The sequence below is a fragment of the Acinonyx jubatus genome, chromosome D2 (assembly GCF_027475565.1).
Source record: "Acinonyx jubatus isolate Ajub_Pintada_27869175 chromosome D2, VMU_Ajub_asm_v1.0, whole genome shotgun sequence".
Taxonomy (NCBI): domain Eukaryota; kingdom Metazoa; phylum Chordata; class Mammalia; order Carnivora; family Felidae; genus Acinonyx; species Acinonyx jubatus.
Window position 1 is genome coordinate 18,661,780 of NC_069393.1, and position 15,859 is coordinate 18,677,638.

At 40.8% G+C, this 15,859-nt stretch overlaps 2 long non-coding RNA genes across 4 annotated transcripts in view; both read right to left on the reverse strand.

Annotated features, from left to right (window-relative positions):
* The window catches only part of LOC113596510 (uncharacterized), a 66,354-nt gene extending 57,186 nt beyond the window's left edge, over positions 1 to 9,168 (reverse strand). For both annotated transcript variants that reach the window (XR_003417268.2, XR_008292178.1), the window contains exon 1: positions 9,097 to 9,168. This is a non-coding gene — a long non-coding RNA (uncharacterized LOC113596510). The remainder of the gene's footprint in view (positions 1 to 9,096) is intronic.
* Positions 9,169 to 12,176: 3,008 nt separating this feature from the next.
* The window catches only part of LOC113596500 (uncharacterized), a 114,694-nt gene continuing 111,011 nt past the window's right edge, over positions 12,177 to 15,859 (reverse strand). For both annotated transcript variants that reach the window (XR_008292180.1, XR_008292181.1), the window contains exons 4-5: positions 13,334 to 13,501; positions 12,177 to 12,289 (exon numbers count right to left, since the gene is read on the reverse strand). This is a non-coding gene — a long non-coding RNA (uncharacterized LOC113596500). The remainder of the gene's footprint in view (positions 12,290 to 13,333; positions 13,502 to 15,859) is intronic.

Here is a 15,859-nt window from a genome sequence, read left to right on the forward strand (position 1 = left end):
GTATTAAATGGTAAGGGGACACTCAGGATCTGGAAAAGATATTTTCAGATTGAGTATAGCATGTGTGCATGCATTCTGGTACCAGAAAAGCAGCAGGTGCAGAGGGAGACACTGAGGCTTCCAAGGAGAGGGAGGGAAGCAGAGGAGTGCCACAGAAGGAAGGGGCAGGGGGCAAAGCATGGGGGGGGGGCGGTGAGGTATAAGCATCATGGAGGAATGTTACCTGTTTTCCTAAGTCAGAAAGAAAGAAAAGAGGTGAGGAAAAGCACAGAAATAATTAGATGCAGCAGGGTGACATTTTGGCAGGCAGCAGGAGCTGGAGGGATGAACGAATTCTCACTAGGTGACCTCAATCTGCTCAGGAAAATGGGAGACAAGGTCATGTGGTGAGGATCAAGGATCTGAGTTTGATTGGAAGGGACAGGACTGGAGCAGCCACTCCAATGATGAATTAGAAAGTGAACGTGATATAAATAAAAGGATTGCTAAGCAGAAGAGAGAGCAGCAGTGTTGTTACCTGGTCCAGCCATGCAGCCAGAGACTGGGGAGCGGGGGTTGGACAGAAGGAAGTTCACGGGAGAGGGAGGGCAAGCAAGCTTGAGACTGGAGAGGGGTGGGTGGACATAGGGAAGGTCACAGGAGAGGGAGGGCAAGCCCAAGTCCCAGGGGACAGAGGGGAGATCAGGGCAGAGGGAGGGCAAGCCCGAGACTGGTAGGGGGCAGGGGTCCACAAGACCCCTGGAATTCAGATAGGTGGGGGCAGGACTGGAGTCCCTGCTAAGTGTTCCCAGAGCACCTGCACTGCCACAGTCACAGCTTTGTCACAAAGAGATGTAACTGCTATTTTGCAAGTGTCCCCAGCTCAAGTGTAAACAGATTGAGGGCAGGGCTATGACCCCCTTGCTGCTCTCTCAGAACAACAGGGGCACAACCCACCTCATATTCACTCAGGGGCCAGAAAATAGGTGCTACCTGCTTGGACTTTGACCAACTGCCCAGTAGCCTCCAGGCTTTGTGCTGTGCTGGAGCTGGTCACATGTTCTCACCTGGGTTTTCTCCTGATGGACGCTCTGGTTCTCACGAGCTGTGTCTCTCCTGACCTTGACGTGCCTGGATTTGTCCAGTGCACCTGTGCTTACCTTTCAGAAGAATTACTTGTTTCCGGTCTACTCTTCTCCCTTGGCCACCAGTTCCCAGACATGCCTATCTCCATCCATGGCTTCAATTCGTGGCATGTGCTGCCACTTTATGCCCAGTATTGACCGTGATGCAGTGATAGCAACACGGCATGAGAAGAAAACATCATCCTGTGGTGTAGACAGGGTCCACGGACAGAACTGACAATGCCAGAGTGAAAACAGGAGAGAGGGGTTCCAGAATCTGGCATCAGTAAGGAGAAGAGAAATGGAGGAGGTCAGAAACATGTCAGAGGCTGAAAGCCAGAGGTCAAGGAGGGAACAAAGAGAAAGTGGAGTGAAGGGGGGCCTGAAGGAAATAACTTACAAAGAATGCATGTGATCTTATGGGTCAGAGTAGGTGAAATGGAAAGCCCACTCTCCTGAATAGTCACAGCTCTAGCACCTGTGACTTCCTGGGGACATAGAAATGAACCTGACACTTGATGAGAGCATATGTTCTCACTTATTTTCATGCCCATAATCATGGTGCATTGTAATTATCACAAAGGGGCTACGGAGTCAGGACTGGTCTAATATCTAGAGTCAGAGCTATGAGGCTATGCATCCCCAAGACATTTGCTGAATATCCTTTTCACGCAACTCAGAAGCAACATGAAAATGGCTGCCTTCCTTTGGCAGGCGGTGAGGGGGAGGGGTGAGGGTAAGCTGTCCAACCCTGGAAGGATCTAGGAGGACTTCCAGAGCAGGAGTCACGAAACCAAGGCCTAAAAAATGATAGCTGTTTGCTGGGTAGGACAGCTCTTCAGGCACAGGAGAAAGAATGTCTCCAAATGCATCACTGTGAAAGAGCACCTTGTGTTTGGCAAACCACAGGTATTTTAGAATGGTTGGCGTACAGGAGAGGTATCAGAGAGTGACAGGTGGTGACACTTTTAAAAAAATGAAGCAGAAATTAGATGATTAAGATAATCATCTCACCATGATAAAACATTTGGCATCATTCTGTAGGTGAGAAGAAATATTCCATAAGAAACTATAGGAACAGGGCATTTTCAACCAAGGAAATACAGAATTCATGGGGAACATTATGCTTTTCCAGGTATCAATGGGGTAAAATGCAGAAATGTAAATTTCCTGTGGGCATTTTGTAAACCTAGAGTCAATGTGTAGAATTTAAAGAAATGCTGTGCATACGGATGCCCTGTTATTTCAGGAAGGCTCTCTAGCAATGAAATGGTATCATGAGGGAGTGAGCCTCCTAGCACAAGACGTATTAAAGTGGAGGCTGGAGTCTGCCCAGGAAAAGCACATAGAAGAAGATGGTATGAAAAGGAGAAAAGATAACCAATAATAACCCTTCCAAGTGTAGGATTTTCTATTGCTTTTGCACTTCAAAATCAGAATGGTGTATGCTTCACAGATACTGAGCAGTAAGTTATCTGCAGCAAAATTCAAAATTAACTCTGACGTAAGCCTTTAACAAGCAGTTTCCAGGCCTCAGTGATTCCCTGCAAATACAGTTATATACCCAATTTCTTTGTCTAAAGAGCCTCTCCAACTTCAGAGGCTGAGATTTCAAGCTAAACGTCCAAAAAGGGAAAGCCCTAAATTATAGCTAAAAAAGTTTAGCATTTTTAAAAGTCTGTTTTCTGCTGGTAAGGATATTTTAGCCTTCATTCCACAAGGATATGAAGTTAATTATATTCAAGATTTTAAAACCACCTTCTTGCAATCAGGGGTTTATAACATGGCTTTGTTCTTCAACAAGAAATTGTTCCTATATTCCTCTTAGTCTAATTTGTCTTACTTGAATCATTTTTCATGGAGATTGAGGTCAAAAGGTGTGCCAATCTAATCATTTTTCAGCCCAAATGTGACAACTTCTCAGAGTTGCATTTAGCTTATCAATATGTTTAATGACATACAATTATTGTGCTAAATTTTAATTATATAAAGGTTCTCAAATGCATGAAAGTCTATGAATGGTGTTTTTTTAATCTCATTTTTTTCTCAGTGAAAGAGTATTTGACAGACTAATCTTTTGTGTTTTAATGTAATCAGTTCATAATGAGAATTTTGGAATTGGTTCTTTAATATAGTTAACATTTCTCAAATCCTGTTTGGTTTAATCCAGACAAATTCTGCAGTTCTTAACAATCCAGGCAAAAATACGATACGACCAGAGACAGTTTGTTTTCCTGGATTGCAATTTGTAAGTCTCCCTTATGGAAATTTAACTCAGGAAGGTGAAGGTCAGTCTCTCTGGAGAATTTGTGCCTGTGTGGCTACATCATCACTTCCTCACCACCTGTTATGTGCATTCAGAAACTTTCCCTATGCCCTACAAATTATCTCATGGCAGTGTTTCCCAAGCCTGACTGCTCATCAGAACACTAGGAAAAAAAATTAGATGTCTAAGCCTTACCTAAGATTGAGACTCATTGGGTGTATGGGTCTGACATCTGTATTTTCTAAAAAGTTCCCCAAGGGGAAATGATAAAACAGAGCCATTGGCTGATGTGTCCAGATTTAATGTCAGTTCCTTGTTAGCCAAGTCTTTATTTTTTTGACATCTCATATTCTCTATAAATGTTCTCTACAGTTGTTCTGGAAGTTTCATATCAAAAAATGCCTGCTATAAAGTATCTCTCTCTACTTTGTCATATTGTATTTAAGTTTCTCCAATGCTTTTTCTACCCCTCTATTGGCTCAACTTTGGGATGTTTTCCCCATCACTAGTGTTCAAGCCCTGAGATAACCTCAGAATATTCCTTCTCCACGGTGCCAAACAAATTGTGTCCTCCATAGTTTACCATGTAGAAAAGCCTTCATTTATTTCCTGGTGAAACAGCCCTAAGCCTGTGCAAAACTTCTTCTATCTCTTAACCTTTTTTGTTTGTTTGTTTGTTTTGTTTTTTTGTTTTAAGTAGGCTCCACACATAGAGCCCTATGTAGAGCTTGAACTCATGATGCTGAAATCAACACCTGAGCTGAGACCAAGAGTCAGACACTTAACCCACTGAGCCAGGTTTCCCAAAACTTTGTATTGTTAAAATCAACTTTACATAGGCAAAATTTGCATACAAAAAATGCACCCATTTTAAGTGGACGTCTTGGTGAATTTTGACAAACTTATGTATAAGTGTAATCACTTCTACAATCGAAATTAAGAACATCTTCCAAATGTACCCTGTGTCTCATTCTCCCCCAAATTCCAGCCTCAGGAAACACCTGACTTGCTTCCTGTCACCATAGATTAAATTTGGCTTTTCCAGAGTTATACAGTACAGGAGACCCATGGACAACCTAGGAGTTAGGGGTATAGTCAAAAATGTACATGTACCTTTCTACTCCCTCGAGAACTTTACTGATACCCTACTGTTGATCAGAAAGAAGCCTTACCCACAACATAAACAGCTGACTATGTATTTTACATGTTGTATATATTACACGCTATGTTGTTTCAATAAAGTAAGCCAGGGAAGATGAAATGTCACTAAAATCATAAGGAAGAAAAAATACATTGACAGTGCTGTGCTGCATTTATCAGAAAAAATCTGCACATAAGTGGACCCACACAGGTCACACCCGCGTTGTTGAAGGGTCAGCTATATGCATGCTTTTGTGTAGAGCTGCTCTTTTTAAGCATAACCGTATTAGCCAGTGTTCTCCAGAGAAACAGGATCAGTAGGATGTGTGTGTGTATATAGGGTTATACAAATGGGTCATACAATTTTAGAGGCTGGCAAGTGCAAACTCTGTGGGGTGGGCCAGCAAACTGGAGACCCAGGAAACAACGATATTGCACTTCAAGTCCCAGGCCTTCTGCTGGCAGAATATCCTCTCGCTCAGAGGAGCTCTGCTTTGTTCTACTAAGGGTTCCACTTATTAGATGAGGCCCACTCACATTATGGAGAGCGATCTGCTTTTCTCCAGGAGCACAGATTTAAATGTTCATCAATAAAACGTTAATATAATCCAAACAACACCCTCACAGAAACATCCAGAATAATGTTTGACTACATACTGGGCACTGTGGGCCAGCCATGTTGGCACATAAAATTAACCATCACAAGTATGTTCCTCATATTCGTCTGTGTTTTACACAAATGAACAGATCAGTCCATTTAAATATCGAATAATATTCCAATCTGTGAATACGATACAATTTGTTTACCTCTTCTTCTGTGGGTGGGAACCTGGATACTTCCAGTTTGTGTCTATGACAAGAGAAGGGGCTTGGAGCACATACATGTAAGTATTTGCAAGAACAAATGTTTCATTTATCTTGGGTAAATGTGTATGAGTGGGCATTACTGGGTCATATGATAAGTGTAAATTTAACAATGTAAAAACTGTCAAGTTTTTTGTCACGGTGGGTTGAAATTTTAAATTTCCAAAAGTAATCTAGGAAAGTTCTAGCTGCTCTGTATTCTCATAAAATTCTTGGTACTTTCGGGGTGTTCTCATTTTAGTGGTGACTAAAAGTATCTCACTGTGGTTTTAATTTGCATTTTCCTGATAACTAATGATGTCAGGCATATTTTTATGTATTGACCAGCATTTGTATATCTTATTTTTAAAGTGTTTCTTCAAATCTGAAGCCCGTTTTTAAATTGTGTTAAGTTAGTTTCTATCATTGAGCTGTAAGTGTTCTTTACGTGTTATGAATACAAATCATGTGACAAGTGTATACATATTACAAAGGTTTTCACCCAATCTGTGGCTTGCCTTTTTTATTTTCTTGCCGTTTTCATTAGAAGATCAGAAGTTTTTAATTTAGGTGCCTCCCTGTTTTCCTGTTTTCTTATAGTTTAGTTTTCATGCTATCTTTGCTTACCATAGGCCAGAAAGATGTTTTCCTCTAGAAGACTTTTAATTTTTGCTTTTACATTTACGTCTATGAGCTATCTTGGTTTATTATTTGTGTACTGCATGAGAAGAGAACTGATATTTATTTATTTTCCGTTTGGATAGCCAATTGTCCTAACACTATTTTTTATAAGGCTCTCCTTTCCCCATTTAATTGCCTTGTCACCTTTGATGAAAATCAATTGACAAATATGTGTGGACCATTTACTTGTGTCTCTGTTCTGTTCCCTTGATCTATATGTCTATTCACATGCCAACAGAACACTATGTTGGTTACTGCAAATTTCATGGTGAGTCCTGAAATCAGGCAATGCAGGGCCTCCAACTTTGTTCTGACTTCGCAAAATTGTCTTGGTATAATTTTCATTTTAACGCTAGCTATCAATGCATTTAGTATTAATTGGATGTTTTTATAGGATGAAGTCAACGGATATGCATATGCATAGGCAGAAACATAGCACCCTCTTTCAGTCCTGCATAATTATCCTTTTAAATATACTTTTCTTAAACATAGTGAGTCTTCAGGGGTGCCTGGGTGGCTCAGTCGGTTAGGCATCAGCTCAGGTCATGATCTCACCATTTGTGAGTTTGAGCCCCACATTGGGCTCTGTGCTGACAGCTCAGAGCCTGGAGCCTGCTTCAGATTCTGTGTCTCCCTCTCTCTCTGCCCCTCCCCTGCTCATGCTCTGTCTCTCTCTGTCTCAAAAATAAATAAACAGTGAAAAAATAAATAAATAAAACACCATAAGTCTTTCAGTAGCCCACGTGCATGTGCTTTCTGTATTACGACTGGTATTGTTCTGCACGTTGAACTACTGTCAGGTTACATCTCTTCTCATCCTCATCCACAATGAACCTCTGGATCATGACTCTATTCCTTGTCCCATATTCTCCTCTCAAAACAACCTCCTCAATGCTTAAACATTTGAATTTCTTTAAACCCAGCCTGCTGCTGTCAACCCTCATTTTCTTAATCTTAAAGACAGCACCTGAGGTTTGACCTTGTCAGAGCTTAGATGCAGAATAATCACCTTATGACATGTACAAATGTCACTGCACATTTTGATGGCATTCTCACTGTGTCAGAGCAAATCCAATTTCTGCTCTGCTCTCCCTGAAAGTTTTCTTTTGCCTTAATGATTCATAACTCATGTTAGCTATTACGAATCTTCCCCTCCAAACAATCATGACATGACTTTCTTAAAGTAAATCATGATGGGTGGTTTGCACTCATCTCCAATTATTTATTTTAAAAATAAAGGCTAAAAGAACAAAAGGAGGGTTGAATTTGAATGCCCTATTGTGAAGGACAGGCATGAGGGTGGGATAAACTGGAGAAACTGCAAATTAAGAGCAGAGGAAACAGAGGAAGAAGAGGAGCTTTGCTCTGGAAGGAACAAGAATTGGGGTGACGATCAAAGGAGCAGGAATTCAGAGAAACAAGAAGAGCTTCACTTACATATTTTGATTCCCAGCAGCCGCCCCACATCCCACAGCCTTTTCTCAGTAGCCTCAGTCCTGTTATTTGTCAGCACCATCATTTAAATAACCGGGGTCTGGGGGTGCCTGGGTGGCGCAGTCGGTTAAGCGTCCGACTTCAGCCAGGTCACGATCTCGCGGTCCGTGAGTTCGAGCCCCGCGTTGGGCTCTGGGCTGGTGGCTCAGAGCCTGGAGCCTGTTTCCGATTCTGTGTCTCCCTCTCTCTCTGCCCCTCCCCCGTTCATGCTCTGTCTCTCTCTGTCCCAAAAATAAATAAAACGTCGAAAAAAAAAATTTTTTTTAAATAAATAAATAAATAACCCGGGGTCTGAAAGCTTATGACCCTACCCCATCCACCCTGCCCCCACCCCTGCAAGTACAAAGGTCACCACTGCCATTTCATTCTGCAACTCCATCAGCACCTGTCCTTATGATCATGTGTTTAAAAGTATAGAAGAGACTACAGAATATGTTCCTTTTTCTTGATGGCCTTGTGGTCCTCTTAGTGTGAGAGAAAATACATGACACAGCGACCCCATGAGTTACGGCAGCCGCCCCCACCCAGGGTCTGAATTCACAGAAATTGAGCATAAACATTGATCAAGGCAATGCCCGCAGAATGCTTTAGTAAAATGCAGAAAGTGCTTCCAAAGAAAGTAGCCACACCTGCCCTCTGTGAGCCCACAGACCAGACAGAAGGGGAGCCAAGCTCTTTTCCCTACCCTCTACTAATAACCAACATCTATGCATTTTGGAAACATCCTCACCAAGACAACTATCTAATTCTTGATAAACCCTGAATTTTAGAATCAAAATAGTCCTTTGGAAATCTTTTTACAGGTGTAAACATTAGAAAGAGAGAGAAGTTAAATGGTGTAAGACCACATGCAAATCTAGTCCAAAAAGTAATTAATGCCGGTTTTTTGTTTCTATCTTACCAAACCAATCTATACCAAAAATATTCTACACCCTCACCTTTCCTAGATCCTTTTGGGGATATTGTTTCAAGGGTGGAAGAAGCATTTCTGGAGACGAGAAATTTCATTCAATAAGAAATATGATATCGGCAGTACTTTCTGAGAGCTGATACAGGACATCGCTTCAAGGAAGCCCAATGCGCTGGAATGAACGATACCTGTGGCAGCTGACTGATAATATACACGGACATCCAATGCCTCCAAAATTAGAAAGAAGAAATTTCCAAAATACAGTGAAGAACTGAAGTCATTGTCTTCATCTATAAAAATAAAAACCTGCTTCAATTTTCTATGAAAATTTTGTAGATAGAAAATTAATCATCAATTGTTTCTCCCTTTCATTTTACTCCACATACTTAGAAGAACAAACTCTGAATCTACCAAAAGCAAGATCAGTAATGATCTGAGGGATATTTAACTAATCACATGGCCCAGGAAATCCAATGCCATCTCAGCAGTTCCATCCCCTTCCTCCAGGCCACCTGCTGTTGACAAAGTAGCAAACAGTGCTGTTGTGGTTCCTGCTAACCATATAATACCTCCAAACAATACACTTTGATGGCCTGTGTGTGCCTCTGTGCTCCACCCTCAGTGACAGAGGAAAACCAGTGCCAGCTTTCAGCACTTACCTTGCCAGGCTGTCTCAGCTGATAGAGAAATTTTTCTCCATTATCTTCCCTGTAGAAGGTCTTACATGCTAAGCCACCTAGAATGGTGGCTTATAGCCACCTAGAATGCAAAATAGCAATCATTATGATTGTGTCAGGGTCTTGAAAGCTACAGATATTGAGGCATGACTCATTCCCCATCATTACAGATCATAAAATTGATGAATAAATACACGTTTTGGCAAAGGAAGGCCATCAAGCCACATATCTATTAAAAGTTTGCACCTTGAAATGAAAGGCAGGCAACAGTTTCATTAACCATTTACTGTTATTGAAGGATAAAATCAACAACAGATGAATTTGGCCGACGGAAGGGCAACTGGATGCGATCTCGTGCAGGATTTCATAGTCCTAGCTCTTAATCCCTCTCCTCAAATTCTAATCAAAAATATGATCTGTCCAAACACAAGACACACATAAAGCCAGAGACCATTATAGTCTTTATAAGACATTGAACAAATTCACCTCTTTACAACTGGAAATTGTCAGACTAAATATACCATTTTCTTCAAATCATAAGGTAGTTTATAGGGCAGCACGTTGTTGACATGTGTGAAAGCTAGTAATGTGTGGATTATGATTTTAAACAACCTTAGGGTGCTTGGGTGTTAGGACAATTTGCAATCTGTTTTGGGGTCTATTAGAAGCCACTGATGTAGAAGCGATCAGCCTCTTGATTTGCTTGTATTACTACTGGCAGTCTCCAAAAACTCAAAGAGCTGGTTGGAAAATGAAATTGTTCAGTCAATTATCAGTCAGCTGGTAATAATTTTAGTTCAGGTGAGCATTCTGTGAGCGGGCCAGGGTTTTATTTACAAAGAATAGCATATTTTCTGCCAGAACTCCTGCATTAAAAAGGCTTGTGTATCCATTGTCCATTTTCAAAGAAAGCTGTAAATTATAAATGCTTATGACTGTCCGTACCAACAAGTCATCTCAATGGATATGACATAAAAAAAAAAAAAACAATACATTCACATGTCCACTGGAATTATTAGACAGTACGGGTTTTATAATGAGAAGCACCAGTGTTCTCCCCAACTTCCACACAAGCTATCTGCTCCTCAGAGGTCATTGCTTTTAACCATGTCTGTCTTTAGTTCTGACTGTTACTTCCAAACTACTCTAAATAATATGCTTATGTCTCCATTTCTTTATTTTCTTTCACCAACTCTACTCCCTGCTATAAAAAATAAGGACTTATTTCTTCATGATACTTCTTTCTTAATCCTTTCAATTTTTGAGATATGCAAAATTTCCCAGTTCTTTTATTGATTGTCTTGGTAGAGTTGAATAATACATCTAAAATTCTGTATATTTTGCTATCAACTTTAAATAGTCACTTAGATGTTTACTATGTAAAATGTTTATGTTTGTATTCTTTTTTTCTGCCAGTCTTCCAAATTTTGATCTCCAATTTGTGCCATTTTCTCTATTCTTACATTAATAGCACATAGAGGCTTTTTTGGTAAACATGATCACATCATCTGTGTTTTGACCAAAGGCTGATGGTGAAGTTGAAAACTAATGAAGAGGTTATATTGACCTGTCTAGAAAATGCTTAACACCTACAGAAAAGATGAGGGTGTTTCTAGGAAGTTACAGAACGGCTGGCTTTGTTTCTTCCACAGGCCTCACAGCTGAATGACAGAGCGAATGGGCTGTCTCCAATGGAAGAGTGTATGGCCTGGGACACTGACTTCAGGACACAGAGCAGTGCGTGTCTAAATGAGAAGCATGTGACAGTGCAGGGTCATTCTCCTCTAACTCCTTTGGAACATGGTCTTCAGTGTGTGGTCCCAGACGGGCAGCAGCAGCACTGTCCAAAATTTGTGAACTGTAAGTTCTGGTTATCCATTCCAGAACAACTGCATCAGAAACCCTGGGAGTGAGACCAGCAATCTGTGTGTGAACAAGCCTCCAGCTGATCATGAAGCAAGCTAAGGTTAAAAAAACCACTGCTTTAGAGGAGACGCTATAGGGGCTATAGGGTTTTGCATGGAGGTGAATGCCAAGTAGCTGGCAGAAACAGGGTAAAAAGAGTAGGGCCAATTGGCACTGCTGGTCTAGACCTTTAATTATCTCTGCTCTCTCTTGGGGTCTCACCCTTCATTCTTACCTTTTGGACCAGAACACCCGAAGTGGATTTTCTATGGGGTTCCTTTCAATGATATGCTGGTAAATGATTAACAACCAGCTAATGAGAAGGGAGGGAGACCCTGATCTGTACTCCCCGCAAGACCAATTTCAAGTTGCCAACATGACATCTCTGAAGAAGGTGGGAAGACATGGGCACAATGCCAGACTGGTGAGACCTGGTTCCACTACTGGCTCCCTGGGGAACAGATTCTTGTGCAGCTCCCTTCTGCCCATTTCCAGCTCTGTTTCCTCCACCAACGTGCCTTCACAAGCTTCTTTTCTTCCAGAAATTCTGTTGACATCTCTTTCAATTGTTGATGTTTTACTGTTAAAGGTTTTACCACCTTTGACTGTTCTTTACTAACATTCTTCTGGGGTTTTATATGCATGTGTTCAGTCCAACACCTTGAAGCAGAAACATAAGGATATATTATCATCCAAAGTTTATGACCCATTTCACTGGGTAAAGACAAAGTATTCACCAATGTGTTGTTGAGGTTACCGTCTGGTATTTATAAATATGCCATGACCCCCATGGTAAAGGTCAAAGGTAGCACTGAAATTCAGTGATCGTCTATAATCCCTCATCATTTATGTGTTCAACAAATATTGAGCGCTTCCTATATGCTAAGAATGATTATAAGTGTTAGGAATAAAAAAGTAACAAAAGAGAATAAAATTGCCCTACGATTTTCATCCTGGGGACACAGGAATAATGTAGACAAGAGGTCCAGCCTGGAATGGGAACATCACAAAACGGCAGCTAAAAGGAGGGTCATGGCCTGGAAGACTGGCCCAACACTACTTGATATCTGACAAAGTAGGTTGGAAGAAATGCACAAGGCTGACTGTAACCATATAAACCAAACATACTGTAAAACAAATGTAAAGTGTGTAATTAATACATATTACTCACAATTTCTAGCAAGATTCAGCTCTCAGTCATGCACATGCATCTCTGATATACCAGACACAGTCACCATTTAGGTACCAGAAGACAGTAGAACAGGATCCTCTAAAAAAATGAAGCTTAAAATAACGACACCAATCCTTCAATGACTTCTTACCTTGCCAACAATGAACTCATTCCCAGACAAGCCTCTTTTGAACTCTAGTGGGTGTTATCGCCTTTGAGTGAGGGCGCAGAGTTGGAAGGTCAGCTTGGCTATGTGCCCTGGCTTGGCCTCTGCCAGCCTCCCAACCTCTGCAGATTCACAGCTCTAAGGCAAAGTGTCCTCATCTATAAAATTAATTTGATAACAGCACTTCAGCAACGTGCTGGAAGAGTTGAATGAATAATGCAGGTGGAGGTGAGGCACACAATCCTTGCTTATTAAGTGCTCGTTGTGTGCGCTGAGTTGGCATTCTCTTTTCTGCCCTATTGCACCACAGTCAGTGCTGTCTTCCGCCCACTCAACTTTGACACTGGCAAATTTGGGGGATGATTTGAACCCTTCTTTTTTTTTAACAAAATATGCTGCTTGTCAGCTCTCAAAATTCTCTAGTTTATAATGAAGCAAACATTTCCTTTTCCAGAGCCTCGCTGTTCAGTTCAGCCCCCCCTGCCTGGTGCCACACACTGAGATTTCCCACAGCCACACTGAAGGCTCAGAAATGGGCCCTTTCTAATTTGTCAGCTCTTTGGGTAGAGCCTGAGTTATCAGTGAAGGCAAACTTTGGTCCTTGGAGGTGAAAAAAATCTAAGTCTTCCTAATTATAGAACACAAATATACATACAATATGGGTTGTATGATAAACAAATGTTCCACCAGAGAGCACAAAACATAAACAAATACACAGTTTGTCTGTGGTATTAAAATATCATGGGCTGTCTCTAGGAAAAATTTCCATAAAGGCTAGAGGGGAAATGATGAACAATATTTGAGAAAGAGAAAAATACAGTTTTCAACTTACAAAGGGGTAAGTTGATCATAGAATTTTTATGGAGAGGGCATTACAGGTCAAAAGACTTTTAAGTACCACCCTACCCCACCACCCCACCCCCGGCAAAAAAAAAAAAAAAAGCTTACTTTACTTCAAAATGCTTTTTAATTCTTACCTGGTCAGTCCAGGAAAGGGTACTTCCCTGCCTTCTACTGCAGCCGCTACAAAAGACAGAAGGCTCTGCAGAGTCGGCAGGAAGAGGGGTTCCTCCACAGTGGTAGGGAGCGCATGAGAATATAATTATAACTGAAGCCTGGACCCTGAAGTGGGGAAACAGATACATCTGTCAAGAAAGCCCAGGAAAGACTATGATCACAAATGATTCCACTGTCTCCGTGGAGCCTCGAGGATCCTGTGAATAGACTGGCTGGATGACCTTGAAGACCCTTTGATCCAGAACATTCTATGATTCTGTAGGTCAGCCAAGTTCACACAGCTCATCAGCAGCTGGTCAGTGCAAACATCTTTCTCCCAAATAAACACATATACAGAAAGGGGAACGCAAAGCTCAGGGTAATTTAGTGACTGGCATTCACGTGTCCTTGCTCTAATATATAAATGTTGGAAAAAGTTCTCTCACATATCAGTCCTTGATCAACATGCATCAAATGTCTGCTGTTGGTTTGGTGACTAAAATGCCATGAATTATTACTATGCATTATCAAATTGTCCGAATACTCTGGGTTTGCTGCCCTGATGTGGTTCTGAATAACAGAGAAGCTTACTGGCACTCGCATGTCTATCAATCCCCCAGACACAAATATTCTCAAGGGTTGCATGATAAATAAATAAATGTTCCACTAGAGCCTACAAAACAAGTAGAGTTATACATCATTACTTAAAGGAAAGATTGTCCTTGAACAAATGAATTGTACTGAGATCTTGATTTTTAAGATATTTTTAGAACTATCAAAGAAATAATTTACTTACTGATGATTCTCCTTCCTTCCTCCTCTTATTCTATCATGAGTTTTTGGCTTTATTAGCACTAATTTCTACAGCACTGTGATTCTAATATGATTATTTGACAGAGTGATCTGAATTTTTACCACCTGTCAAATGAAACTGTATTATTGAAAATAAACCTCATTTTAGTATCTTGAACACTTTTACCAAAAAAAAAAAAACCACCCCATCTTTTTCATCTAACCATTTCCCATTATTAGAGCTAAGTAGGCATTGAAACATGCAAAGAGTGATGTGTATCTGCTTATTGTAAATGCATTTGCTCATTCATTGTTCATTTCATGCCTAGAGACCTAACATTGAATAATTAAAAGTAAATAAAGAGAGTAAAACTTTCTCTTCCAGAAACAAAGAAAGGCTCAGTACTTCAGGAACTCAAGATACGGCATCTTGATGGTGGCTCAGCCCGTCCAGAGCCTCTTGAGCTAGGGACCAGCAGCACAGTGTTCACAAATGAGTCTTTTCAGGCTGGTCCTCAGTCAGTGACCCAGTAAATCATCTTCTTCAAACTCAATTTTAAGCGAGGCCAACCATTTAAAACTGATTTCGGTTTTGGCTCTCAGGAAGCCAGAAGTCATGAAGGGACAGGTGGTCCAGAATGCAATATGTCTCTGGTAATATTTCCTCAATAATTCCCCGCGAGCTCTTCCCATGACATGGACTTTGACCTGACTGTGGGAGCAGTTTGGGTATGCCCAGTGCTAACACCTTCCTGGGAAAAACTCAAGTCCCACTGCTGAGTATAAACAATTAGGAAACATAAATATGTACCTTCTGCCTCACTAGATTTGCTTCCAGGAAATAGCAGTGAACCCCAGAGTGGTGTTTTCCCAGCATGATAACCAGTAGGGTGCACAGAGCCAGAGAGGTACCACTGTGTTGAGGTGAAGGGGTCTGAAGAAGTGTGTCTGAAATCAGTTCAGCTTCTACAGAACCTATGGGTGATTTTTCTGGTAAAATTCCATTTCACTATATTTGACATATCCCAGCTCAGATAAAGGGACATGACAATTCATAACTCTTAAGGAACATTTCAGGTATTTTTAAAAGCTTGGGTGACTAAGAGGTATTCTTTCAAAGGCAGTTTTAAAATAAAGAGGGGAGAAAAGCAAAGCTAATTTTACTTTACAAAATCCTACATTTAATGCTTAGAACTCTTTCTTCATGGGAGTTTTTGTTTATAAGTCTCAAGCTATTTTCTGGATTGGTCATTTACACAAGAAGCTCTTACCACAAGATCATATCATGTAAATGTGCCAAGTAGACCACATTTCACATTCCATTGTGTGGGGAATACAAAGCAAGGCTTTTTTTAAAAAAATATGACTTGATTTATTGATTTTCTTGGGATTTCTACTTACATAATGATATTAAAAATTCAATCTCAGTCTTAAATCGCTGTTCTCCCTAAGGGTCAGCAACTGCTCATTTTCTTTTTTTTTTTTTAATTTAGACACACATACATCTGTGATTATTTGAACAACTCATAGTGACAAAATATGAAGTCTGGAGAAACCAGGGATGCTAGAATAGGTCTCCCTATATTTAAATCCCAGCTTGGCCACTTCCCTGTTTGACGGCCTTTGGGAAACCACTTAATCTCTCTGTGCCTCAATGTCGTGTAATGTCAAAATGTTGATTATGATGATACCAACCTCATAAGGTTATTTGCAGG